The 25,844-nt window shown below is 50.3% G+C and overlaps 1 protein-coding gene and 1 long non-coding RNA gene across 42 annotated transcripts in view; one reads left to right on the top strand and one right to left on the bottom strand.

Moving 5' to 3' along the window:
• Mapt (microtubule-associated protein tau) overlaps positions 1-25,239 on the bottom strand; it is a 97,491-nt gene extending 72,252 nt beyond the window's left edge. For 40 of the 41 annotated variants that reach the window (XR_005489770.2, XM_008768282.4, XM_039085743.2 and 37 more), the window contains exon 1: positions 25,102-25,239. The gene's annotated coding sequence lies outside the window, so the exon portion shown is untranslated. The remainder of the gene's footprint in view (positions 1-25,101) is intronic. The other variant, NM_017212.3, reaches the window with a different exon arrangement.
• LOC100912629 (uncharacterized) lies at positions 11,620-15,753 on the top strand. The gene is made up of 2 exons (XR_146198.6): positions 11,620-11,845; positions 15,315-15,753. It is a non-coding gene; the product is annotated as an uncharacterized LOC100912629 (long non-coding RNA).
• Positions 25,240-25,844: the final 605 nt, after the last annotated feature.

The raw sequence follows: 25,844 nt of genomic DNA, 5'->3' as shown, positions 1-25,844 counted from the left end.
CCTGAGACATCTTACTAAGATCAAGAGTAAACCCACTATGGAAGACACACGGTGGGCCCAACCACGATCACACCAGGTTTGGGGTGGCAGGGCTCCTGTTCTGTGAGCGCCCCAGACTTCCTCTAGACCCCATTTCCCTTATTTTCCACATAGTCTAGCTCTCTGGTTCCTAGAGGCTTCCACAGGGCATGGGTTTGTCTCAGTCACTCGAGAATTCAGTCCCTAGCAGCGGCCATCAGAAGGAGGGAAAGAGAATTCATTAAACTCCTGCTCCCAGACATCCAGCACTTGATCCTCTCAGCACCCTGCAGAGAGAGAGTCCATTATGCCTCTCCATAGGGAAATGAGTTCCAAGAGGCACCCTTAGGATGTGGCTCCAGGTTGTCCGGCTAATGACTGGCAGAGAGGGACATTCGGGAGTTGTGAGAGGGACTTCATCACTGCAGCACAGCTCCCAGCTGCTGGTGGTCCCTGCTCTCTGACTTGCCTTCCTGTCCCCTTCCTTACAGTCCTACTTATCTCAGGAAGTTCTAACTGCTATCGGCCTGAAGTGCTCCCTCCACAAGTCCAAATCAGACAAACACTGCAGGAGCATATTAATTTCCCCAGCTTAGTTGCAATGTTTGGCAAGAAGGATCTCTCCTCTCTCTCTCTCTCTCTCTCTCTCTCTCTCTCTCTCTCTCTCTCTCTCTCTCTCTCTCTCTCCAGATGATTTTACTTGGTAGCTCTGGCTATCCTGGAACTCACAATGTAGCCCTTTCACTCACAGAGCTCCTCCTGCCTCTGCCTTCCAAGTGCTGGGATTAAAGGTGTGTGCTACCACACCTACACCTGTTGACAAGAGGGATTTCTGATGGCAGAAAAATTTCTTTAAAATTTTTGTATTCATTGTATGTATGCAGGCGTGCGTGCGTGCATGTGTGTATGTGTGTACATGCCAGGGTACACAAGAGGAGGTCAGAGGATAATATTGGGAGTTGCTCCTCTTTATACGGTGTGGATTGTGAACCCAGGCTGTCTGACTTGGCAGCAGGTGGACATTGTCCTCTGAGCCACGTTGCCAGTCCTGATGGGAGTGTAGTTTCCAAAGGATCTTGAGTAATTCAGAAGGTCTGGCCATCCTGGCCTCTCAGCATCTTCAGATCATTGGTGGCAGTGGGGGAGGGGGACCGGGACCTAGAGCAGCAACCGCAAGGGGCACCAGGTGACATAATGCTCCATTGACCTTTTTATACCTGTCTCTTGGTTAATAAGAAATGTGCTGTCCCTCTAATCCCAGCACTTGGGAAGCAGAGGCAGGTGGATCTCTGAGTTCGAGGCCAGCCTGGTCTACAGAGCAAGTTCTAAGACAGCCAGAGCTACACAGAGACACCCTGTCTTGAAAAACTAAAAGGAAGAGGAAGAGGAGGACGTGTGCTGCCACCTACTATTGTAAACACTCTGTGATACCCTTAGCCTTCAGTCCAGGCTGCTAAGCCTCTCCAAGGAAAGCAGTCCTGCCCTGTAGGTTGGGAGCTGGGCCTCTTGGCTCTCAGAGCCTGTGTGCAGGGAGAGAATGCTAAGCAGCAGCCACTGACTGGACTCTGGCTAGGTTCGGTTTGTTTGAGGTCACGCTCATACTGGCTGTCAGGGCCTCAGGCCAGGTATGGAGTTCGTGGACAAGGACAATTGCTTCTGGAATGTCCCTACCACTGGCTCTGTACCAGGTTTTCCACAGGTAAGGGACACCCTAAAGGAGCAGTCTATCCTGATGGAGATCCAGCGAGTGTCACATGTCTAGAATCCAGCCCTTGGAAGATGGAGGCAGGAGTTCAAGGTTAGCCCTGTCCACATGAGAGCCAATCTCAAACCAAAACAGCTACGAGATGGCTCACTGCTTAGGAACACTTGTTATTTTTGCAGAGAACCCAGGCTTGATTCCCAGCACCCACATGGTGGCTCACTACCATCCGTAACTCCAGCTCCAAGGTTTTCCATGTCTTCTTCTGACCTCCCCGGGGCACTAGGCATGAGTGTGGTGAACAGACATCCATGTGTGCAAAACACTCATATACCTAAAATAAACAAATCTAGACTTTTTTTTTTCGGAGCTGAGGACCGAACCCAGGGCCTTGCGCTTGCTAGGCAAGCGCTCTACCACTGAGCTAAATCCCCAACCCCATAAATCTAGATTTTTTTTTTGCAATAAAAGTTTTATTTATTTTATTTGGTATATCTACTCTATAATAATAGGTTCTCAAGTTTGAAAGAACTATTCTTCATGTACTATTCTTCCCCCCCCCATCTTTATTAACTTGGGTATTTCTTATTTACATTTCGATTGTTATTCCCTTTCCCTGTTTCTGGGCCAACATCCCCCTAATCCCTCCCCCTCCCCTTCGTTATGGGTGTTCCCCTCCCCATCCTCCCCCCATTACCACCCTCCCTCCAACAATCACATTCACTGGGGTTCAGTCTTGGCAGGACCAAGGGCTTCCCCTTCCACTGGTCTCTTACTAGGCCCTTCATTGCTACCTATGCAGTTGGAGTCCAGGGTCAGTCCATGTATAGTCTTTGGGTAGTGGCTTAGTCCCTGGAAGCTCTCGTTGGTTGGCATTGTTGTTCATATGGGGTCTTGAGCCCCTTCAAGCTCTTCCAGTCCTTTCTCTAGATTTTTTTTAAAGATAAACAAAACAAAACAAAACAAAACAAAAACCCAAACAATGGAGAATTTCCTAAAAGTCTTGATCCAATATTTTCAGTTTCTAACTACTAGGACAAATGGAGGGATATTTTCAGCTAAGTTTCACCTGAAGTCTGTGGAGGGAAACAATAAAAATGTCCTCAGTCAGACTTCCCTGGGTTTGTGCTGAGCTGTGTCTCTGTCCTGCTGTGTGGTAAACCTGTGTGATGTTTACAGCTGCACACACAGTTAGGTGGTGCTGGACAGCGCTAAGGGCCAGGCAGGCCTCAGCTGCACCCTAGTCAGTGTCTAGAGCCCCTCTGTCTCCTGCTATTCTCACCTGGGCCAAACAGCAGGGCCCAGCAGATGCACCTCAGTGTCTTGTAGACTTCATATGTGTCCCCTGCAGCCTGCAGATGATGGATACGTGTGATATGTTTGTGGATTCCAGTGAGTAGGAAGGCAGCCACACAGCCGCCCTATTCCCTCCGGATGGACAGCTACAGTCGGCATCCTTGGAGGACTGGGAAGGGTCAAAGGGTAATGCTAGGCCACTAGTAAGTGGGAGCTGGGTTGGGGGATCACACAGGGAGTCCAGAGCAAGAAGGGGAGAAGAGCTCTCAGGAAGCAACATAGGAAAAAGGCCAAGCAGCCCCTGCACTGCCCAGCGAGGATGCTATGAGCTAAGGGCCCGTGGGGAAGTTATCTAAGCCACTTTGGACCTCAGTTTCCTTAAGGAGAGAACCAAAGCATCTGCAAGCATGCTGGTACTTATGCAAGCACGCCGCTCCTCATTATGCTGAGGCGATGAGCTGAACCAGGAATGCACTGTCTGTCCCATGCTCACTGGCCACCCCCACATCTCCAAATAGAAATTCCAAAAATGGGCCCAAGACCTGGGACCTGCACCACATGGGTGGCCAGCCCGGGGGTCTGAGCCTGAAGGAGCCTGAGAGAGCATCGTTCTCAGCACCTGTGCTGGAAGCCTACAGCCCATCTGGAAGGTTCCCCCGGCTGAGGCTGCCACGTGCTCAGCTAGCCTGCCAAGGCTGGTAACGGCGTGTACTTGCGATAGACTTTGAGAACACCGAGGAACCACATCGTCTCGGCCCCTTTAACACAGCTGAGGATTAAACCCCACCAAACTCAGGAACGGGGCAACCGGAAAGGGAGGGAGGACCCACGGTGATCACAGCCCACTCTAGATGTGAACCAGTTGTTTTCCATGAGGATGTGTGTAGGTCCAGCGACAGGCACTGCCTCTGTGTTGGGTGTGAGGAACCTTTCGAGGTCACCAGAGTCGAGGCAGGTAGGAAGCTGGGGCGAGGGCTTTATACTGAGGCCTTTACAGCTTCCCCATAGCTTTCTTCTGGTGAGCATACCTGATGTGGGCAGAAGCAGTCAGCAGGGGAAAAAAAAATCACACACAGGAGGGGGGTGTGGTCAGGGCAAGTGAGAGAGAGAAGCAGGTCCAGCAGACGCCTCTCCTTCCTCACTGCTGTGCTTACTCAGCCTTTTGAGGGCTGGATCTCTAGTTGCTTCTTGGAGTGAATAGATGGTCTCCAGGGAGCAGGGTCTCCGGTATGTTCTCTGGGTCCTTCAAAGGAAGCCGGGGTCATCTGGGCAGGCAGGGATTCTGAAGGAGTTCTGCTCACCATGCTGAGCTGCCTGGGTAAGGACTGGGAGGGGGCAGGGTGTGGAATCAGCACCCAGGGCCGTAGGGAGATGGAGACATGCAGCATCCAACCCCTCCCCTTCCAGGCAGAAAGTGCTACCAGCCTTGGAGCAGCACGCAATGAAATCGTCTATGTGAAAGCACCAAGAGAAAAAAAAATAGCAGTGGGCTACTTTTTGATATAAAAAGGATTTGGGATTATAAAACAGATAGTTCCATCGATGGAGTCACATGACATGCGGTTCTCAGGTGGGTAGAGTGGATTGTCCCCATCTATGTCATGGTAGGGACTTAAACACACTAACCCATTTCTCTTTGCTCCCCATCCGTGTTTGCCTCTCCAAGAACATTTGGCTCCCAGGTTCAACTACATAATACGTTGTATGCATGTTTTACACAGACACATGTGCATAGCCACGCATGTTACGCTTCTAAGCTATTTTGTTGTTGTTTTGAGACTCTCTCTACTTTGTAGCCCTAGCTGTCCTGGGATTCACTGTATAGACCAGGCTGGCTTCAGGTTCACAGACATCCGCCTGTCTCTGCCTCTCAAGTACTGGGATGACAGGTGTGTGCAACCCTGCCAGGCTATTCTATTCCTATGGCTTATCTGGAAGGTTCTGCTGTGTAAGGCAGTGAAGTGTCTTACAGCTAGTGTAGGCTAGCTGGCAGGGGCCTGGTGCAACAGTGTCCCTGTTTCTCTGTGACATAAGATAGTGCAGATCAGAGCTTCTTCCTTGGCAGGTGACTCAGGTCACCTCCATGGAGGCCGAATGAGGGGGGTGCATTTTAAGAGAACAGTCTTCGTAGCAGGCCTTGAACTTCTTTGAGAGTGTTATCTGGGACAGCTATAAGACACTTCGAAGAGATATGTCCCCTCTTTGAGGTGAGCTGGTGCCTTTGGGTAACATTTATCTTTTTAATAGAGCATACACTGGGGGTGGGGGGGTGGGGAATGGAAAGTATTAAGAGTGGAAATGGCCTCTCCTGTGTCCCACTCACAGTTGTCCCCCACAGAGGCTGCTGTTGAAACTGAGTTCCATCTCCCTTGAGTTTTGTTCCTCTTTTTGAGCTCTCGGCTCTCCTTAGTTTTGTTTCTCCTACTGAGTTCTGTCTCTCCTTCTGAAGTCCGTGTCTCCCGATTTCTGTGTCTCCTGAGTTCTGTCTCTTCTGAATTCTTTGTCTTCTGAGTTCCATCTCTCCTGAGTTCCGGGTCTCCTGAGTGTGGCTTTATAGACTGCATGTGCCTTGCTTTACCGTAATGGGACCAGCCATGCCTACCTTGCTCTCCAAAGAACCATGCATTGAACCCTGCATCTACAACAGCATACAGGTCCTTTCTTTAAGGACCACTCTCTTAAGCAGTTCCTCTCCGACTATCACATGACAGACAATTCCCCACATGCAAGCTTTGCTCACACAGGAAGGATGAATTCTCAAGAGTGTGAGGCTCTGTAAAAGAGCTGCGATCTCGTTGAGAAGCTGTAGAACAGGGAGGACATCTCACCAGAGTTGGACCAGACACCTATTATAGCTGAAACCAAATAGCTTTTCCTTCTCCTTTCCTCCTCCCCATTTCCCTCTTTCTTCCCCAAAGTACATTTTCTCTTCAATAAGTCCTTGGTATTTGGGGAGCAATCCTGGGGTCTTAGAACTATGGCCTATTCTAGATGATCCCGGAGTCCTTATGGGTCCAGAACTGTGGATCCTCTGAGTGTAGGGAACAGCACAGGTATAAAAGACAATGATAGAAACCTTTACTGAGCTGACCCATGCTGGCCCTGGATGCTGGCTTAGAAGGAGACTTCCTCACATGAGAAAATGGGGTGTCAGTCTTTAACAGTGCTCTCCAGTCCAATGCTTTTATTCATTGTGAGTTGTGACAGGAAATGATGGGAGCATTTTGATCCACTTTCCTTGAAGGTTCTTCTGGGAATCTGGACCCACCAGCATCTTCTGGCATCTTCTAGGACCGTCGCCATGTCATCTCATTCAACAAGACCCCACCACCGACCACTGAAAGGCTAGGAATTCCCAGGGGCAGCTCAGGTGGCAGAGACATGGTATAAAAGCTAGGTATGGTGGTGCAAACCTGTAAGCTCAGCTCTTGAGAGGCTGAGGCAGGAGGATCACCATGGGTTTTGAGGACAGCTGGGATACAGATTGAGTTCAAGACCAGCCTGAGTTACAGAGTGATACTACGTCTCAAAATCAGTCAGTTAGTCAGTCAATCAATCAATCACTCAATCAATGGGTCGATGAAGGTGTCAGTAGGACTGTATTCCCCCTTACGGCTGGTTTGTCTCTGCAGTGTTGCCAGCTATCCTTACCTAGTGTGTGCATCGCACTGAGCTTAGCTTCCAGCACCACTAGAATCATTCTCCATTGTACTTTCTGCAGCTCCCCATCCCCAGGGATTGAACCTAGGACCTCATGCACGCCAGGCAAGTGCCCTGCCACTGAGCCGCAAATGCCTCCCGTTTCTGCTCTAAGAGCACCAGGATTATCCAGCATTCTCTCTTCATTACAGGTCCCTTAATGTAATCATAGCTGCAAAGGCTCTTAGCAAATAAGGTCACAGACTCTTGGGATTAGGACAAAATACTTTTAGGGGGACATTCTGTAGCCTCCTAGTCCTATGAGATTTTTTTTTTTTTTTTTTGCTGTCCAAACCAAACTGTGTTTTTTTTTTTTTTTGGGGGGGGGGTTCTTTTTTTCGGAGCTGGGGACCGAACCCAGGGCCTTGCGCTTCCTAGGTAAGCGCTCTACCACTGAGCTAAATCCCCAGCCCCTGTTTTTTTTTTTTTAAAGATTATATTTTTAGTTATGTGTATGTGTGTGAGGGAGTAGGGTATGTGCGCAGGAGTGCAGGGCACATAGAGGCCAGAAGAGGGTATTGGATTCCCCTGGAGTTGAAGTTACAGGGCACGGGAGCTGGGCACTGAACTCAGATCTTCTGGAATAGCAGTAATGACTAATGAGTCATCGTTTCATCTCTTGGACACCCTGTGTTTCACTTCGCCAATTCCAGTTGTTTGAAAAAACATTTATTTACTTAAGATATGTATGTCTTGGGGCTGGAGAGATGGCTCAGTGGTTAAGAGCACTGACTACTCTTCTAGAGGTCCTGAGTTCAATTCCCAGCAACCACATGGTGGCTCACAACCATCTGTGATGGGATCTGATGCTCTCTTCTGCTGTGTCTGAAGACAGCTATGGTGTACAATGTAATAAACAAATAAATATTTAAAAAATATGTATGTCTTGCCTGCACGTACCTGTGTGTACCATGTGTATGCCTCATGCCCTTGGAGGTGAGCAGAAGGCATTGTGTCCTCTGGGACTAAGTCACAGACAGTGTTAAGCCATTGTGTGGGTTCTGGGAATGAAACCCAGGCCCTTTGGAAGAGCATCCAGTATCCTTAACTGCTGAGCCATCTCTCCAATCTCCAATCCGAATTTGACAATTCTATAGCTCTATCTGGAAATGCCACTCTAGGAGTCAGCGGGAGTGTCAGTGACCCACACCACAGACCCGACCCTGTTCGCTGTCACTGAAGTGGGACTTGTGGGCTCACGATGCCATTCCACAGTGTTCAAGGGAACTTAAGGCACCTGACTTAACTTTTAAAAAGACAACTGTAGCCAAGCCTTATGTACAGAGCAAGTTCCAGGACAGACACAGCTACACAGAGGAATCTTGTCTTGAAAAAAAAAACAAAGACATTTGTAACACACACACACACACACACACACACACAAGCACACGCACACGCAGATACACACACATACAAATTGTGCATGCATTTCTACTTTTAGCATGCCAAACCCAAATGCAGAACTGTAACTACTCTGCAGAAGGTAGAGAGATGAATGCACAGACCTAAATACATTGTCCTTCCCCTGTGCATCACTTTTATTCATATGCATTCATTCATGAATCCATATCTACTTATTCACCCATTCAATGGTGACGGGCACTCATTCTGTGCCCTGCAGTATGCTAGAGGCTGAGGACACGTGGGGGAAAACTCCCTTCAACATACTGGGTGAACTAAGGTGCCTGTTCCCCAGGGAGGCTTAAAACAGTGGGAGGAGATGCTGTCAGTGGAATTACACACAATGGGCATAGCAACGAGAAAGGGGAGAAATCAGTTTGATTAGAAATAGACACTCGGGGTTGGGGATTTAGCTCAGCGGTAGAGCGCTTGCCTAGCAAGCACAAGGCCCTGGGTTTGGTCCTCAGCTCAAAAAAAAAAAAAAAAAAAAAAAAAAAAGACACTCATCAATTTACCAATGATCTTTAAATTCCTTTTCCTATTTTTAGACTTTAGTTTCAGGGGAAAAAAAATAACTTGTATCTGAAGAGGAGTTACTTAACTGGCTGCGTTAACCTGGTGTGGCTCTTTTGTCTCCCGGTGTCTTCTGGATCCCTGGAGATGTATATGGGGGAGCTTAGGCCTTGGCATTAGCCTCCTTGGTCCATTCAAGCCCCAGCAGTCACATGGTTCCCGGGACAGCCTGTTGAGCCCCGCAGGCCCCGCTCACTCCCCTTGAGACCCCCTCAGGCCCCGCCCACTCCTCTTGAGCTGCCCCAGGCCCCGCCCACTCTTCTGCTCCCGGGGGCTGCCTGGACTGTGGGATTTTTCTCACCTCTCTCCCATTGCTGCAGTACGGGAACACTGCTCCCACAAATTACACCTACGCCCAAGCACATTTTATGGAGCACAGTTTTAGGTTCTTCTTTAAAGGAGAAAGCAATCTGTGTCTATCATACGGTACAAACTCTCAGATCTCTGACCAATCCAGGCAGACAGGCAGGCAAGCAGCAACCATTTCTCTGTCTTTGGGGGGAATGTGATGAGGTCCGTCTATACTGCTCGGTAGCTGCTGTTAACCAATGGCAGGACCCCCTCAGGTGAGCGCAAGGAGAAATCCTGAGTTCAAACTCTCCCTCTGTCTCCTGAACCCCAATGTAACTCCCCAAATCTCAGTGTCTCGATGTCTTCTTTTTCTCCTCTTCCTAAAGTTAAAAAAAAAAAAAACATTAAAAATTTAATCGGTGCCCATGTGTGTGTGCACGCATGTGTGCATGTTCACGAGGCGTGTACAGGTGCAGGTGCAGGTGTGTCACAAGTCAGGGTAGGAGGACAAAACTTCCGGGAGTCAGTTTTCTCCTTCCAGCGTGGGATCAAGGCACTAAGCTCAGGTGGAAGCACTCTTACCCCACAGAGCCTCTAACTAGCTCCCCCTTTCCCTTTTTGTAGTGCCAGGACCTTGCACACACCATATTCTACCACTGAAATACACACTTGAGGAGAAGGAGCTCTATAACACACAGGCTTCAGTCAAGAACTAAATGACGCCATGTAAACTATAAAACACTAGGTTCCTGGATTGTAACGTGGGGCTCAGGAGACAAAGTCATACTGCACATCAGCCCAGACACGAGTCCGTTTTGTGCCTGTTTTCTTTTTTTTTTTTTTCTCTCCCCTTTTTGTTCCCAATTTTGTTTTTGAGACAGGTTCTCACTACGTTGCTCTGGCTGGCTTTGAATTCAGAGAGATCTGCTTGCCTCTGCCTCTTGAGCGCTGGAATTAAAGGTGTGCGCCACCACCATACCCTGCTCCTGTGCCTGCTTTTAGGAGACCCATGTCACTTACTGATCTCAAACACCTGCAACTTAAAATGACTCGTCTTCTCTAAAGTCATCCAAATGACACTAGTTTTAGTAAATCCAGAAAGGTTTTTCTCCAGTGTGAAAGTTTGGAAGCCACTAGGGGGCAGGGTTTGTCCTGCTAGCAAGTGGGACCTCACTGCTGGAGTCACTGTGAAGACTGACTCTTACATGGCCCAAACTTTGGCAATGAGGTCCCCAAACACAAATATGCATAGCTTTCTATCAGTTGTCTAGTCGGTCACTGATGCCACACATAAGGGCTGGCACAGATGCCCTCTCTGTAGCTCCACAGGACACACTGCTCTCCAGGAACTGTGCCTTTTGGTTATGGTACTTTAAAATTTTTTTTAATTTATTTTCATTTATTTAATGTATATGAGTGCTCTATCTGCATGTGCACCTGCATGCCAGAAGAGGGCATCAAATCCTATTTATTACAGATGGTTGTGAGGGAGTCACCATGTGGTTGCTGGAAACTGAACTCAGGATCTCTGACAGAGAGGGACCAAAGGGTCTCCCTCTGTCCCATCAACCCACCCTTTTCTCCAGCAGTAGAAGCTGCCTTTGTCTCACCCGGGGAAACTGTCCCCTTTAACTATCTCTCCCCCTGGAGACACTGTCTGGCTCTTCTCTGAATTTATTTACACGCTCATCCCCCAGCCTCTGATCAATGGGAAGCTCCTGACGCTGTGGTGAGTGTGAACGTCTCCCCATGCTTTTTGTGAGCTGGAAGATTTTTTAAGAGGGTGGAGTTTGTTGAGGGCGGACCTGTCCGTGATGCTAAATTTGGTTTTGCCGTCATGGGCCACATGAAGCAGCAGCCTGGTCTAGAGGCTTGCCTTCAGGTTAAAATAATTTCTTCAGGCTCATGTTACAAGTGACCCATTCATGTGGGCATGCTTCCCAGATTCTTACCATGACAGACAGGTCCTCTGGCTCCTGAGGAGGGTGGGGGGGGTAGCAGAGAGCGTGGAGCCTTGTGGAAGAGGCCCAAGGGCTTTGACATAGAGTAGACCTGGATTTAAGATGGTGTATCTGACTCTTTCCTAAGCCCCCCCAAATTTCTTTGCTCCTCTGTAAAATGACCCAGCCTCGTGGGGAAACAAGAGCAGAGGCATAGTTTTTAGTAAAATAAATGCAACCAGTAATTGCTGTGTCCTGTGCGTCTTCATACAGATAAACGGATCTGGATCACCGGGGAGGCTGGTTGATTGGCTGGTTTTAAGTAGAACAGACAGCAGTCAACTATCTCCCAGAAAATGTGACTTTTATTTTTAGGTGTTCAGAGCAGTGGGACTGTGGATCAGCAGGGAAAGGCTTGCCTTCTTTAAACAGGTCAGGCTCGCCCAGCACCAGCCTGCATAGCCTATGAGCGCACAGTGTGTGCTGGCAGGCACATCCTGTAATCCCAGCACCCAGGAGGTTGAGACAGGAGGTTTTCCATGAGTTTAAAGTTCACTTGAACTATCCAGTGAGATTCGGGTCAGCCTAGAGTGAGACCCTGTCTTAAAACAAAACAACAAAACAAAAACAGAACATTCTGAACCAGCAGAGTGCTTGTTGGGTGACTGCGCATGCGCCAGAGGAGCAGGCGAGCCGGGTGACGCAGTCTTTGCTCTCAAGAGGACAGATTACCTGGGGGATTGTGGGGGCTGGGGGTGGGGAACCGGACACAGGAATTGCACACAAAACAAGACAAGAGGATGACAACTAGACATAAGCAACTCCAGTGGGGATGTGCGGGGAGAGGAAGTGTGTGGAGCTCCTGGATCTAGTGTATACTAGTGGGGACAACTCAGAGGGGACAAAGACTGCGGAGTCTATACAGGTGAGGAGGGCACCACCTGCCATGGTGGATGAGGGAAGTTAGTGGGTGCCATCTATGAAGGAGATATGGTAGCCGGCTGGCAGTGAGAAGTAAGAAATCCAGGGTCTGGGTGGGGCATCAGGGCAGGCTTGGCTTAACAGATGACAGAGAGCATGTGGGTGGACACCGGCATGACGGACAGCATGTTGCACTGGGGAGAGTTTGGCAATGGAATGCAAACTGCGTCGGGCATAACCTTAGAACTCACTCTGGGGATTATAACTGTTTCTGTCATGAAGTCAGGGTAAGGATTAACCTCATTTTGGAGTCAGCAAAAGTAGAGCGGGAGAGCTAGGTGGGCAGGGAGCCGACAGGTTTGCTCCAGGATGTGGAGGGAGAGCTTAAGACTCAGGGGACCGGAAGAGGGAAGGTTTTAACAGCCCAAGCGGGAAGGATCCGATGGTAATGGATCTAAGGGCAGTGATGTGGGGTCAGTAGACACGGAAGTCCACTGAGGTGGAGCCAACACCCCTGGCAGGATGGGGTTATGCACTGGACTTACAGATTTCCCATCAGCCCCGTTCTTCAGAAACCTTCCATTCAGGCAGCAGATGTAGCTTGGTGTTAGAACACACGAAGGAAGCCCTGAGTTCCATCCCCAGTGCTGGGGGGGTGGGAGGACGAGGACAAAGAAAACTTCCATTCACGGGGCTAAGCCAATGAACTTCAGCCCACCTACGGCTCAATTAAAGCCATTCAGTTAATGAGCCACAAGAGTATCATGCTACCAGAGTCAAGGTCTGGCTCTAATTTCCCCATGCCTTGTTGGATTTCTGTCCTATGCTACCACGGACTGGCAGGGGGAATCCACCCTGGGAAAATTAAGAATGTGAGGTTCTGTGTCAAGTCTGTGCCAACTAGGAAGACACTGAAAATTCCATAAAAAAAACAAAAACAAAAATGGGAACGCTCCCAGGAAATTCCATTCAAGGGTCACAACTCGAGACCAAGAGGAAGTCTCAGCTCCTTTCCGGAGAGGTCGTCACCCCACCCACTGTCCTGCACCCTGACTTGGGGTCTCCTCCTCTCTAAATTGGGGACAGATTGGACTGTGGCCTCCAGGTCATCCTTCTGGGCATGGGCCCGTGTTGACCTAGTGTTCACCACAGAGGACCAGCTGTTGCCCCCGGCTGGCTGGAAACAGGAGCAAAGCAGAGCAGCTGTGCCATTTCAGGCTGCACTCAGCCCCCCAGGGACCTCTGCTCAGGGAGCTGTGTGGGTCCTGGGAGACAATCCCCTCCCTGTGCACTGACTACTGAGCTACCCCAAGGATTTCCCATGGACGGCTTCATTCCAGTTCTGTGACTAGCCAGTGGAGATCAAGCTGAGGCCTTACCATCCGCTCCGTTCCAAGGGGGAGACTGCATCATTCCCACTTTGCAGCTGAAGGACAGGGGTCTAGGAATTCTCCATCTTTGCCAAAAATCTCTTACTGGCCAGCGGGAAACTAGTAATTAAATTCAGGATGCAGCAGTGGGCAGGGGGCGATGACCAAGACCACACCGAGAGCAGCTCACACTGGCTTCTGTAATTCACTCTTGTCAGCAACAAATGATGGATCAAGTCTTAAATCTTATTTTAAGCCTTGGTCCTGACTGCCAATGTACGGCACAAATCCTGCTTTTCAGAAGACAGGTTTTCCTGAAAAATCTCTATCAGCCATTTCGTATTGGCTTGTGATTGTTAATGTTTTATGATACCAAAAGGCAGGGCATGTATTTTAATGTACCCAGCCCTTATTAGCACTCTGCAGGGAACAGTGAAGCCTTGACTAGTCTTTTCTCAGGCACAGCTGATGGAGGGAGGGAGGAGAGAGGAGGGAGGAAGGATGGACTTTGGATCCAGAGGAGGAGCTCGCCCCAGCACTGAGCCACCTGGGAGGCATATCATTCCCAAGAGGCTTATTGGAGGAGAATATTCAATCAGCTTAAAGAAGGTCCCGGGGAGTGTGTGAAGATCTTGCCACATTTAAGCGTTTAAGCGGATTTAGGGGTTTTTATTTTCTTTTTCAAAGTCCATCCTCCTGAGCTGGCTGCACAGGGGCGGGGCAGAGACTGAACCACTGCAGTCATAGCCGACTGAGGCCATGTAGCATTTCCTGTGTTCCTCTGGATAAAGACTAGGCAGGAAGTAGGCTAGGGATTCCTCCAAAGGCTGTCCGAGTCTTCCAGGCAATGGGCAGCTTTGGAAGAGACCTGTTCCTATTTGTCCAGGCTGTGGCTCTCATTGTGCCCTAGAGGCCTCTGGTGGTTACTCTGCCTTACTCACCTTGCCATCTTCTCCTCTGACGATTAACATAAATTTACCTAAATTCTGATGCACTGCCAATATCAAAGTTAAAAAGTGACCAGGTTTTCAGCAAGCTCAACATAAAAACCCCAGACATACATGGTCAATGTTCACATTTATGGCTGTGTAACCAGACACAGTCTTTAAGTTGAAACCTTCTCTTAGGACTGGTCTCAGATTATTAGCTCCTCTCTCTCTCTCTCTCTCTCTCTCTCTCTCTCTCTCTCTCTGTGTGTGTGTGTGTGTGTGTGTGTGTGTGTGACAGGTGGATCCTATTGGCTAGTCACTCTAATGAAAATGTGGAGCTCAGTAAGGAGTGGAGAGGCTGGTGAGGTAACTCAGTAGGTAAAGAGCTCAGTCTGCTCTTCCACAGGACCTGGTTCAACTCCCAGAGTGCACAGGGCAGCTCAAAACCATCTGTAACTCCCAGGTAACTTGCTGCCTCTTTTGACATCTACAGGCACCAAGGACAGATGGCAGACAGACATACACGATGGCAAACACTTATACATATAAAATAATAAAAATTAAGATAGAAAACAAGGTGTGGGGCCATAGAGGGAGACATCCCACCTCAGAACAGGCAAGCACATGCTGCACACACACACACACACACACACACACACACACACATACACACATAGACAGACAGACAGACACATACACACAGAGCACACATATAGACATACACACATAGACAGACAGACAGACACGTACACACAGAACACACACACACAGGCACACACACATGCACACACACAGACATACACACCATACATAGACACACATGTAGACAGACACACATAGATACACACACAGACACACACACATAGACAGACAGACCCACACACATACATAGACACACAGACACACACACAGAGCACACACACACACATAGACACACAGACACACACACAGACACAGACACACACAGAGCACACACATGTGCACACACATGTGCACACACATGTGCGCGCGCGCGCACACACACACACACACACACACACACACCTCCTGAATTGCCATGTAAATGAATGGCAGAGGTAGATTTGACAGAGAACAATTTTGAGGGTTTTTGTTAGTTTGTTTTGCTTCATTTCTTTTTGCTTGGTAAGCCCCCTCCAATTTTGTTTACGCATAGTTTGAAGCCTTCTGAGGGAAGAACTGTCTTGGAGATGGCGCCCTTCTGTGAGTCTTCCCAGCATTCCTTCGTATCATCTTATGCTGGCTGCAGACGATGCGACAGGCAGTTATGGGCCTGGAAGTCTTCTGACATCCTTGGTGTCCCAGAGAGGAAGACATCAAGTTCAAAGTACATCCCTGGGTCCTCTGCGGCCCAGCTGAGGCGTAGGTACCAGGACAGCATCACCCACTCTTCCTGGGAGAACAACACTGAGCCACAGGCTGGAAGGAGAAGGAGCACCAGGACCAGCGATCACAGATGTCCTCCTTCTCTCGATGTCAGGGAGTGGAAGGGCCACAGATGACGTGCCATTATCAGTGATTACAGATTCACTTCCTGTGGATTTCAAACTTTCTTTCTGTTGTTGGACCTTGAATAAAACTTTTTCCTCAGAGGAGTTTAGATTTGCATGTGCTGTGTATTCTGGGGGGGCTTAAAGACAGGCAAGAGGTGGGCAGGCAGGAGTCTATCCGCCTTTAACTTAACGCAAAGTTCTCCCTGGTAAGTGCCTCTTGCAGAAAAATGAAAGACCCCCTTAAGGCTGGGATCCGCAGGGCCTGTCTACAGCCAGGGCAACCTCCTGCCACAACCAAGCTCCTGCTTAGAGTCACCTGGGCTTGTCCTGAAGCCTTCTCTGTCTATCCTATCGTATCTGCTATACTAATCATGTAACTCGGACCATCGCGTGGCTATTGTATGTTGCTATAAGAATTGCATTACTTATACAAGTATTACTTATACAAGTACGAGCTAGAGGCTGGGGAGAGTTCAGTAAAGTGCCCATCTTAAAAGCCTGAGAAACCGCATTCCCTCACCTGGCTTGTAGTGGGCGCTGGGGATCTGAATTCAGGCCTTTATATCTATGTGGGAAGCACTTTACCTCCCAACCCACCTCCCGCCAAGCCCTAGAAACTCTTCTCTTAGATCCTCAACTCCAAGGATGCTCATCTATAACACCAGCATTGCGAGTTCAAACAGGGACAGGGGATCCCGAAAGTCACACACCAGACAGTCTAGTCAATTGCTTAGCTCTAGATTCGTCGAGAGGAGAGACGTCTCAAAAATTAATAGGGGGGGGGGCAGAGAGATGGCTCTGTGGTTAAGAGCATTGGCTGCTCTTCCAGAGGACCTAGGTTTGATTTCCAGTAGCAACATGGCGGTTCATAAACATCTACAAGTCCAGTCCCAGAGGATCCAGCACCCTCTTCCGGCCTGTGTGGGCCCCAGGCATATACATGGTGCACACACTCACAGGTCAACCAAACACCCATACACATACAATAAAATAATAAAAATAAAAATTTAATAAATAAATAAGCAAATAAATAAGGTGGACGGCAATGTATGCACAACCTGATGTTTTGTCCTCTGGCCTCCACCTGATGTACACATGAACATAGCATGAACCACAGGAGCATGCACATATATGCACATACATATCAGACGTTTCCCCCAAAGGTATAAATAGGTCTAGCGAGATGACCAAACAAGTAAAGCGCTTGTTCCCAGCCCTGATGACCTGAGTTGAGTTCTGGGACTCAGACATTGGAAGGAGAGAACTCACCAATAGTTCTGTGAACTCCTGGGTTGGCGGGGAGGAGGAGAATCTCAAGAAGACCCAAGTGATGCTATGCAGCCTCGTCCCCCAAGTTATTCCTGACTGGTGAATAAAGACGCCGACAGCCTGTAGCTGGGCAGAAGAGAGATATGTGGGGTTTTGGTTCCCAGGCTGGGGGTCTGAGGCAGGGACCACAAGGAAAGAAAGAAGGTAGAGAGACAAGGAGACGCCACCGGGTAAGCGAGTCATGAAATCAAGGCCATGAGGGCTGGTCATTTGGAGTTAAGGGGAGCCCAGATGGAGCATGGAGAGTTAGAACTCGGGGTTATGGCTGGGGAGGTAGATACTAAAAGTTTAGAGTAGATATCTGCCAGCTCTAGTATTGATTAAGGCTGATGAAGTACTGATTAATAGGGCTGGAGAGATGGCTCAGTGGTTAAGAGCCCCGACTGCTCTTCCAGAGGTCCTGAGTTCAATTCCCAGCAACCACATGGTGGCTCACAGCCATCTGTAATGGGATCTGATGCACTCTTCTGGTGTGTCTGAGGACAGCGACGGTGGACTCATATACATAAAATAAAAAATACTGATTAATATAAATATAAAAGCTTGTGTCATTTATCTGGGAGCTGAATGATCTAAGGTGGGGTAGAAACCCCTTAGTTAGATTAAATAATTACTACAACATAAATAATATATATATGCGTGTATATATATACATATACATATTTTTTTTCCAAGGGGCTGAGAGATGGATAAGTAGTTAAGACCATGCACTGCCCTTATAGAAGACTCAGGTCTGGGGGTTGGGGATTTAGCTCAGTGGTAGAGCGCTTGCCTAGGAAGCTCAAGGCCCTGGGTTTGGTCCCCAGCTCCGAAAAAAAGAACCAAAAAAAAAAAAAGACTCAGGTCTGGTCCCCACATCCCTGGCTCATCCCCACCTGTAACCCCAGCTCCAGGAGGTCAGACCAGATGCTCTTTTGGCCTCTGAGGGCACCCTTGCATACTCGTCCGTGCACACGTGCGCATGCGCAAACACGCACACACAAATAAATAATTAAATAAAACAAAATGATTCCTAAATGATTAAAAACTGCTCTACTATGACCTTGGCCTTGACTCCACAGGAGGAGGCTTCTTTAGCCTGCCATATTGGCTCACACACTACTCTTGTTTATTGGGTGCTTGGAATTCCCAGGTTTCGTTTCTCTGGAGCGTGGACTACTTAACATTTGTCTCTCTTGACACTGTCAGCTGTGAAGGTCACTCACCGGGCTGCCAACTTGTGCAGGATGGGAGCCACCCCCAGGTTCTGTCTCACCCCTTCAGTTACTGCCATTACACTCTCAGCCACCAGTAGTCACTTTTATTCAATGAGTAAACCAGTAGAGCTCTGGCCCTCACCCACTGAGCCAGGTCACCCTTTCCATGAGGGAGGGGCAGAGGGAGAGAGGGCCAGCGGGTGTGTAGGGAAGGCTGCTGTGGGGCGTCTAATCCTGGCATGGAGCAGGTTTCAGGAAGGAAGCACGCAGAAGCAGGACAGCAGATAAGTCCCCATGCTTGCTGTGGCAAGAGTTCTGTGTGTACACTTAAACATGGGTGTGTGTGTGTGATCCTGGATCCACTTCCGCCCAAACAACAATGCCTGGTTCCAGAGGATCTGGGCTCGGTTCCTACTCGGTATGATTTATCTGTTGCAGTGTATTCCAACACCAGCGGCCCAAGATAGTTCCATATGTTATCCCAAGTGTCCATCAAAAGGATACTGTTAAGGAAGCCATTGACTGATCAGTCACATGCCAGGCCACGGTAATGGTCATATTTCCTCATTTAGACTCCTAGGTAGCCTTCTTAGACAGGCACTATTAAGCCCCAGGTCACATATGAATATACTAAAAATAAAAAAAGCCCACCCAGTAGCTAAGCTGGGACTGACATCCAAGGACTCTAAATGGAATGACCTCTAAATGCCCTCTGTGCTGGGCACCTGCTTTCCCCGGCACTTAGGACACTTCCCTGAGTTGCTTAAGTACAAGATACATTTCCTGGGGTTTTCTGTTGGGAGGCTGATTGGGCTCAGTGAAGAGCCTGCTGGCGCATGAGCGAAGGGGAAAAGACTAAGGTACCTGTCTCCAAGTCCCTTGAGGTTTCATTTTGCAGAGTTTCATTCTATCCGCATACCTAGAGAACAATCTGGAATGCCACAGCTAGCTGGGGTGACCTCAACACTGCCCCCTCCCCTCCCATGCTCCCTGGGAGCCCCAGAGGCAGAAGTCTAGCAAGCAGAGGCAGGGAGGGAATTATTGGCCCGCAACCACTTTGGCAAGGTGACAGTGGTGAAGCACGTGTGTCCCATCCCTGGCGCTGGCAGGCTAGGAGGGAGGCCTGCTCACCTCGACTGCCTTACCTCTCTCATAGACAGCAGCAGTGAGCCCTGGCCGAAGCAGTCTCAGTGGCACTGGGGCACACAGAAACAATGCCAATGCACTTCGGAATCTAGGCAGGCAGCAAGCATAGCCCCCAGGGCCCATGTGGTCCGTGGAGACTTGGGATGCTTACAATGAAGGCTTCTGGTGCTCACAACTCCACATATATCCATAGTTTCAGGGCTGGGCCTCGGCCATGGGTGCCAATGCTCAAGCTCTGGGAGGGACAGAATCTAATACAGGAATCTGACACCCCTGAAATCCCAGTGATTTCACCCTGGCCAGAGCTGAATCCAACCGATATTCCAATCCCCCTCTTCCCTTCCCTCCTTCCCTCCTTCTCTCCCTCCCTCTCTCTCTCCCTCTCTCTCTCTCTCTCTCTCTCTCTCTCTCTCTCTCTCTCTCTCTCTCTCTCCCTCTCTCTTTCTTATACATATTTGTATGCAGGTTGACATTTGGTGTCTTCCTGTAACACTTTCCACCTTAGTTTTAGAGACAGAGTTTCTCAGTGAACCCAGAGGTTGTGAATTTGTGAATTTGGCTAAGCTTTCTGGATAGTGGTTTCCAGGGACTCTGCTGTCTCCACCCCTGCCCAGCGCTAGTTTAGTGGATGCATACAGCAGGACTCAGCTTTTATACAAGTGCTAGAGATCTTAACTCAGGAAGGGCCTCATGCTGGGGGACAGGCATTTTAACCGAGGAGCCATTTCCCAGCCCTTAGTCCCCCCAATTTTAATTAACAGTTGTCTCTGAGCCAGACGAACCTGGCTGTCCCTGCACACAACAGGTGAGTGTAGGATTTGCTCTCGGTTTGAGAAGCAGAGAACCAGGGTGGAGGGAAATCCTTTGTTCCAGATGTCCAAACCAGACACCGAGGACTCAGATCCACCTTAACTTATTTCAGCCTGGGATCCAACCAGGCTCTTACAAAAGTTGAAAAGTCTGGGTTCCCAGGCTAGCCCAAAAAGCTCTATTGAGCCTCATGGGGCTTAGCTGTGTGTTCTGTGCTGTGAATCCTTGGTTGGCTATGAAACCTCTCTGGATTTCGGCTTCCCTATGTTTCGGAGGGTAACAGTTCCTACTATTCGGTGAGATTCCTGTGAGGACTAAGTGAGGTTGTCTCTGGCAGCATGTAGCCCTCCTAGAAGACAGTCACTAGATATAACTGAGATAAAAAGTGCCAGAGAAACATTGTTTCTACAGCAGGGCTTCTCTGTGCCAGTGCCAGTGCCAGTGCCATTTGGCAACTGTCCTGTAATGTTTAGTAGCATTTCCAGCCTCTCCCCACAAGACACCCCCAACACACACCACTTTCCATGCATTTCAGCAACCCCAATGAGGACCATGAGTTTCCAGGAAAAGGTCCAAGTCTCACTAGCCTTATGAGGTCCCATTTAGGGCTAGGGACTTTTCTCCTTCTCATCTATCCAGGTACCCCTAACTCCTAGACGCTGAGTAATCAGATGATTGTCTCTACAGTGGCTGATGAGAGAGTGAGGTTTCCCATCTCCATCCAGTCACCTGCAGCAGGAACATGGCCGCCTCCCGCTAGACTCTTCATCTGCCTTCTACCAACAAGGAGCAGGTGGGCCACCTGTGGACACTCTGGGTCCTGAGACAGAGCAAGGCACAGCAAATCAAGGCAGCTGTGTGTGCACCTACTGGACACAGACAAAACAGACTGGATTTGTCCCCAAGCTTCCCGGATACCGTGACCTTGAATATGCAACCCTCTCTACGGGTTCTCCACTGACCTGTTAGACAACGATGGGCCAAACACCCATTATACGTCTAGCTCTACAGTAGGTCTCTAAAGGTATTTAAAAACATTCTTTTTCAAGAAGGGTCCGAGGAAGAGCTTAACTAAATAAATATAAGAAAAGGCATAGTGGGGGCTGGGGATTTAGCTCAGTGGTAGAGCGCTTACCTAGGAAGCGCAAGGCCCTGGGTTCGGTCCCCAGCTCCGAAAAAAAGAACCAAAAAAAAAAAAAAAAAAAAAAAAAAAGAAAAGGCATAGTGGGAAAGATTCATATAGTCAACTGAAAAAAAAAAAAAAAAAACCAGGGCATGTCCATACACACAGCCAGGAAGTTGAAAAAGTCATATACAGTATGCTCAAGGGAGATGGAATGAAACACAATTCCTTAACATTTTCAACAAGTAAACCGCACATGTTGATGTTTAAAGGGGAGAAGGAAAAGTCAGTCTACACAAAGGGCACCCCAGGCCTGTCATGTCCCCAGGCCTGTCTAGCCCAGAGAGCAGGCCAGAGAGCTTGCTCAGTGCCAGGGCTCATTTTCCCAATGGGAACAGGCCTGACCTTACCTCTATCAAACCAAGTTTTCTTCTTGCAATTCCTGGGCACTATCTGTTTCCTTTGTTCGTCTCTGGGGAACAGAGCCTGACACTAGAAGCCACTTAAAAGCCACACCCTTCCACCAACATGCAATTGTGTAGAAAGGGTCTGTGCAGGGGCAGAGAGGCACACCCTGGGCTGTTGTTCATCTTAAACAAACAAACAGACAGACAGACAGACACACAAAAAACCAACCCGGTCAAGCTAAATCATCTAAAGGTGAGCCCCAAAGCCCAGCCATGTTATTATATCTGCCAGTGAGGCAAACGGTACAGAATAGATCAACAGTCCGTACAGCAGGCCTGGCAGCTGGGGGAGGGATGGGCACATACGTAACTTATTCGGATAGCCATTTATTCAGAGATGCTTTGCAAATGGAGAATGGGCAAGCAATTCTTATGTGGCAAACACAAGCAGTAGCATTGAACCCAAGATCACATCTCAGAACCCGAAAAAAAAAAAAAAACAAAACCAAAACTTGGAATTACAAATTCGTGAACGCCAGAGGGTGAACAGGGCCTCCTGGACATAAAAAGGATCACCCATCCGCAGAGCATAGTGAGTGAAGTCTTGGCTCTCGAACCCTTTCGTATGAGCCCAGACTGGCTCAGCGCTCCACAGGCCCCGCTTCAGCACAAACCTCTAGCATCTGAGGTGAATGAAGCTGGCTTGTTAAAGCAAGAGCAGAGCTAGGAACCGAGCCTCTCAAACTCTGCAGTAGGATCATGCAGCAACCCGACGATCTTCCATTGACAACTCGAGCCTTGGAGAGCACAGTACCTCACTCGACCCCTCAACACAGTGCAAAATGGGAGAGAGTTCGAAGCGCGTGCGTGGTCCGAGCTTTGTTTCTGCGCTGAGTGAAATGTTCTCCCCCTCCCGCTGATCTTCCACCTACAGAACTGTGACACCTTTGCCCAACCGGTCGCTATTGACAGCCTCCCTCCCAGGCTCCCCTTTTCAGCGTCTACCCCAAGAGCCTGGCTTCTTCCAGATTAAGAATCCTGCTTCCAGCAGCCCGTCGTGTGGTGAGAGATGGGTCATATTTGAACCTATCTTTCAGATGCTCATGAAATCTCTGCGGGGCAGGCTCAGCCACGACGCCACAGCCTCAGGCCGCGGTTTGACTCGGAGAGGGCGTTCCTACCCCAGCCGAGACATTTTCAGAAATGCACATCAATCTAGGCAGCCTATGTGGGCAATTCGGCCCTTAAGGAGCTCGTGGGTCTCAAAACTGCTCGCCCGCACCAGTATTCAGCGGTAGAATTAACCAGAAAACCTCGAGCTTACTGTAGGGTGTGGAGGCTGATACCTGTTTGCTTTCTATCCCTCTCTGGTTTCAAGGGCTGTCGTACATGTGGACTTTTACGTGAAAGCCCCTCATTTTAGTAATATTAATAAAATAATATCAGTACGCTTATAATAAAAATACACTAGCATCTATCTGGATGGCTGTGGTTCTCAGTGCCCGAAAGAATGATGCTCGTCTTAGGGATGAGGGGCTCCTTGCTCGCGTCTTCTGGCACCATCAGACTACCCCAGGGTTCTGAATCTCTGCGGAGTAAGGGGCGGGAGGGGGGCGGGGTAACGCCTAGAGGTTCCTCCTCTGGCTGGTGTGGTTCCTATGGCAACCCCTAAACCCCACTCTGTGGGTTGGGAGGGATGGGTGTGGCCGCAGCACCCCAGGGGATCTCATACCCTTTCCTCACACTCTCCCACCGGGAGAGGCAACAGGGTTCAAAGGTGGCGGTGGGGGAGGGGGAGTCGAGCTTGCGGAATCTCCCCATTCCCGAGGGTTAGCTGGCTCCCCTAGCAGTGAAACACGATGGGGTGTGGTCCTCGAGACCGCCTGCCTGGGTGTGGGGAGAGATGTGCTTCCTCTGAGGATTCCTACTCACGAGAGTCCATCTCGAATCTCACCCATGTGGCTCTGGGTCGAACTGGGGAGAGGGCTGCGCGGGGTCATGTCCGTACCATGCGTGCCCTGGGGGTTGTGACTAGACCCTAGCAAGTCTGTAGATCCAACAAAGGGTCTGAAATGAGTGGCGAAAAAAAGGATGGAGTTGCTCAGAGCTCGTAGGCAAATACCCTCGTCGAATGAAAAGCTCCCCGCCCCCCGTAAAAAAAAAAAAAAAAAAAAGGGCTGAGAGCGCAGATCCTAAATCACAAGACGAACAAAGCAAGGAGCTCCCCTAGACCACCGCAGGTGAACGCTCGGGTGCGCACGGCTGCAGAAGCAAAACGCCAAGGTTTCCGTGTTCGTTACCCTCCTGCTCCTTAACATGGGTCCAAGCCGGGTCCTCCAAAGCCCGGCCACAGCTCTTGGCATGCTACGATAGAGACGTGACTCGCCGCGAAAAGATGGCACCTCGCGTTCAGAAGGGGAAAAAACCGGAGGAGGGGTGGCAGCGGGAGGAGACACAACCTACTCCCCCCTTCTCGCCCACCCAGGTCCACACCCACTGCCGCAGTGAGGGGCGAGCCCTGCGCGCCAGCCCGCGCCTCCGGCAGGGAGCGCCGCACACGCCGGGAACTCAGCGCAGAACGCAGAGAAAGAAACGCGCCCCGAAAATGCACCTGCAGCCCTCATGTGGGTCTATGCTGGCTGCCACGCTGCGCGCCCTCGAGCTGGGAGCCGCTGCTGGCCAGCCCGCTGACACCGCGAGGCCAGGTGACCCCTGCCTCTTCCAGCTCCCACATTGCGATCCGCGCACCACCTTCTCTCGGGCACGGCGCTGCCCCTGTCACTGTACCAAGCGCGCGCAGGGGGAAGGGCAGCTAAAGTGACAGCGCCTGGACCCCTCCCCATCCTCCCAGCCCCCAAATGTCCCCTTCCAGCTTCTGAAGGAGGAAAAGGGGAGGGGGCGGGCCACCGCCTTAAATCAGGGCCAGTGAAGGCCGTGTCAGAATCACTGTCAGGGAGGTGGAGGAGAGGCATGAAGGCGGTCATCTTTTCTAGAACCCGATCCACACCTTCCTTAGGGCTGATGGCAATCGAGGCAGAGAAATCCGATTTTAGATTTGGTTTCGGGGGTCGTCGTTGGACCCCCATACACACACGCAGACCCACGCCCATTGCGGCAAAAAGCTGATATCTAGATTATAGAACAACCCCTTCCCTAGGTCACCGTCATCCGCGCCCCACCCTGCGGGCACAGCCTCCCCCTCTTTTGCGCAGAGCCGATGGTGCGGACCCCAGCACTCATAGATACACGCATTCGCCCTCGTGCGTGCATCTCTTGCACGCGTTCCTTCCCAGCTCTCCAGCGCCGAGGGCGCAGAGAGGCCCCCGCCGTTGCGCCTGACTGATGCCCAGCGCCCTAAATCCACCTCTGGGGCGAGGGGCGGCAGGAGGATGGCGCACAGGGGCAGAAGGGGACCGGATTTCAGAGCTGCGGCGCTTACCTGATAATCGACAGGAGGCGAGGACAGAAGAGGACAGCGGAGGGGAAGGTGGTTGTGGCGGCGGCGACAGCAGAAGGTGGGCGGTGGCGCCGGCGCTGCTGCTGGTGCTGGAGCTGGTGGGTGGCGGAGACTGTGAGCGCGCGCGCGGCCGAGAGAGCGCGTTCTCGAGGCCGGCGGGCAGCGCAGGCGCGAGCCACGGGAACGCGAACCTCCCCAGGGGAGGGGCGGGCAGCGAGGCCTGTGTGGGCACCTCCCCTTCCGGCCGCCAGGGGGCGCGCGCGAACGCCCCACGCCCTCCCCTCTCCGCGCCGCCCGGCTCGCCCCTCTCCGCGCTTCCCTTCCCGGGTCCCGCCACGCCTCGGGCCGCGGTGCTGACCGCCGCGCGCACGCGCGTTCCGTGGCGCACGCGCACCCCGGCCGCCCGGGGCTGCAGCCTTTGTCTAGTCCAGGGGTCTCCTCCCTCGGTCCCCGCAGAGTCCAGGCAGAACGGTGTGCGGGTCGTCGTCCGCTTTTCAGTTCATCCTCGCTGGCTCTCCAGGTGGTAAACCGTTGGACCCCAAGTGCTACAGGCAGCTCGAGTCTCCCAAAATGTGGCCCTCCATATAGAGCGCACTTTCCCAGAGGCAGCTGTTTGCTTGCTTTTCTTTTTTTCTTTTTTTGGTTAATAGCCAAAGTGAATGATTTCTTTGAAGAACCCTCTTGAAACAGATTAAGTTGATCGTAATACACTTTAGAATTTTCCT

This window comes from Rattus norvegicus, chromosome 10 (assembly GCF_036323735.1).
Source record: "Rattus norvegicus strain BN/NHsdMcwi chromosome 10, GRCr8, whole genome shotgun sequence".
Lineage (NCBI taxonomy): Eukaryota > Metazoa > Chordata > Mammalia > Rodentia > Muridae > Rattus > Rattus norvegicus.
Note: the sequence above shows the minus strand (reverse complement) of the source record. Positions and strands in the feature narration are given on the sequence as shown.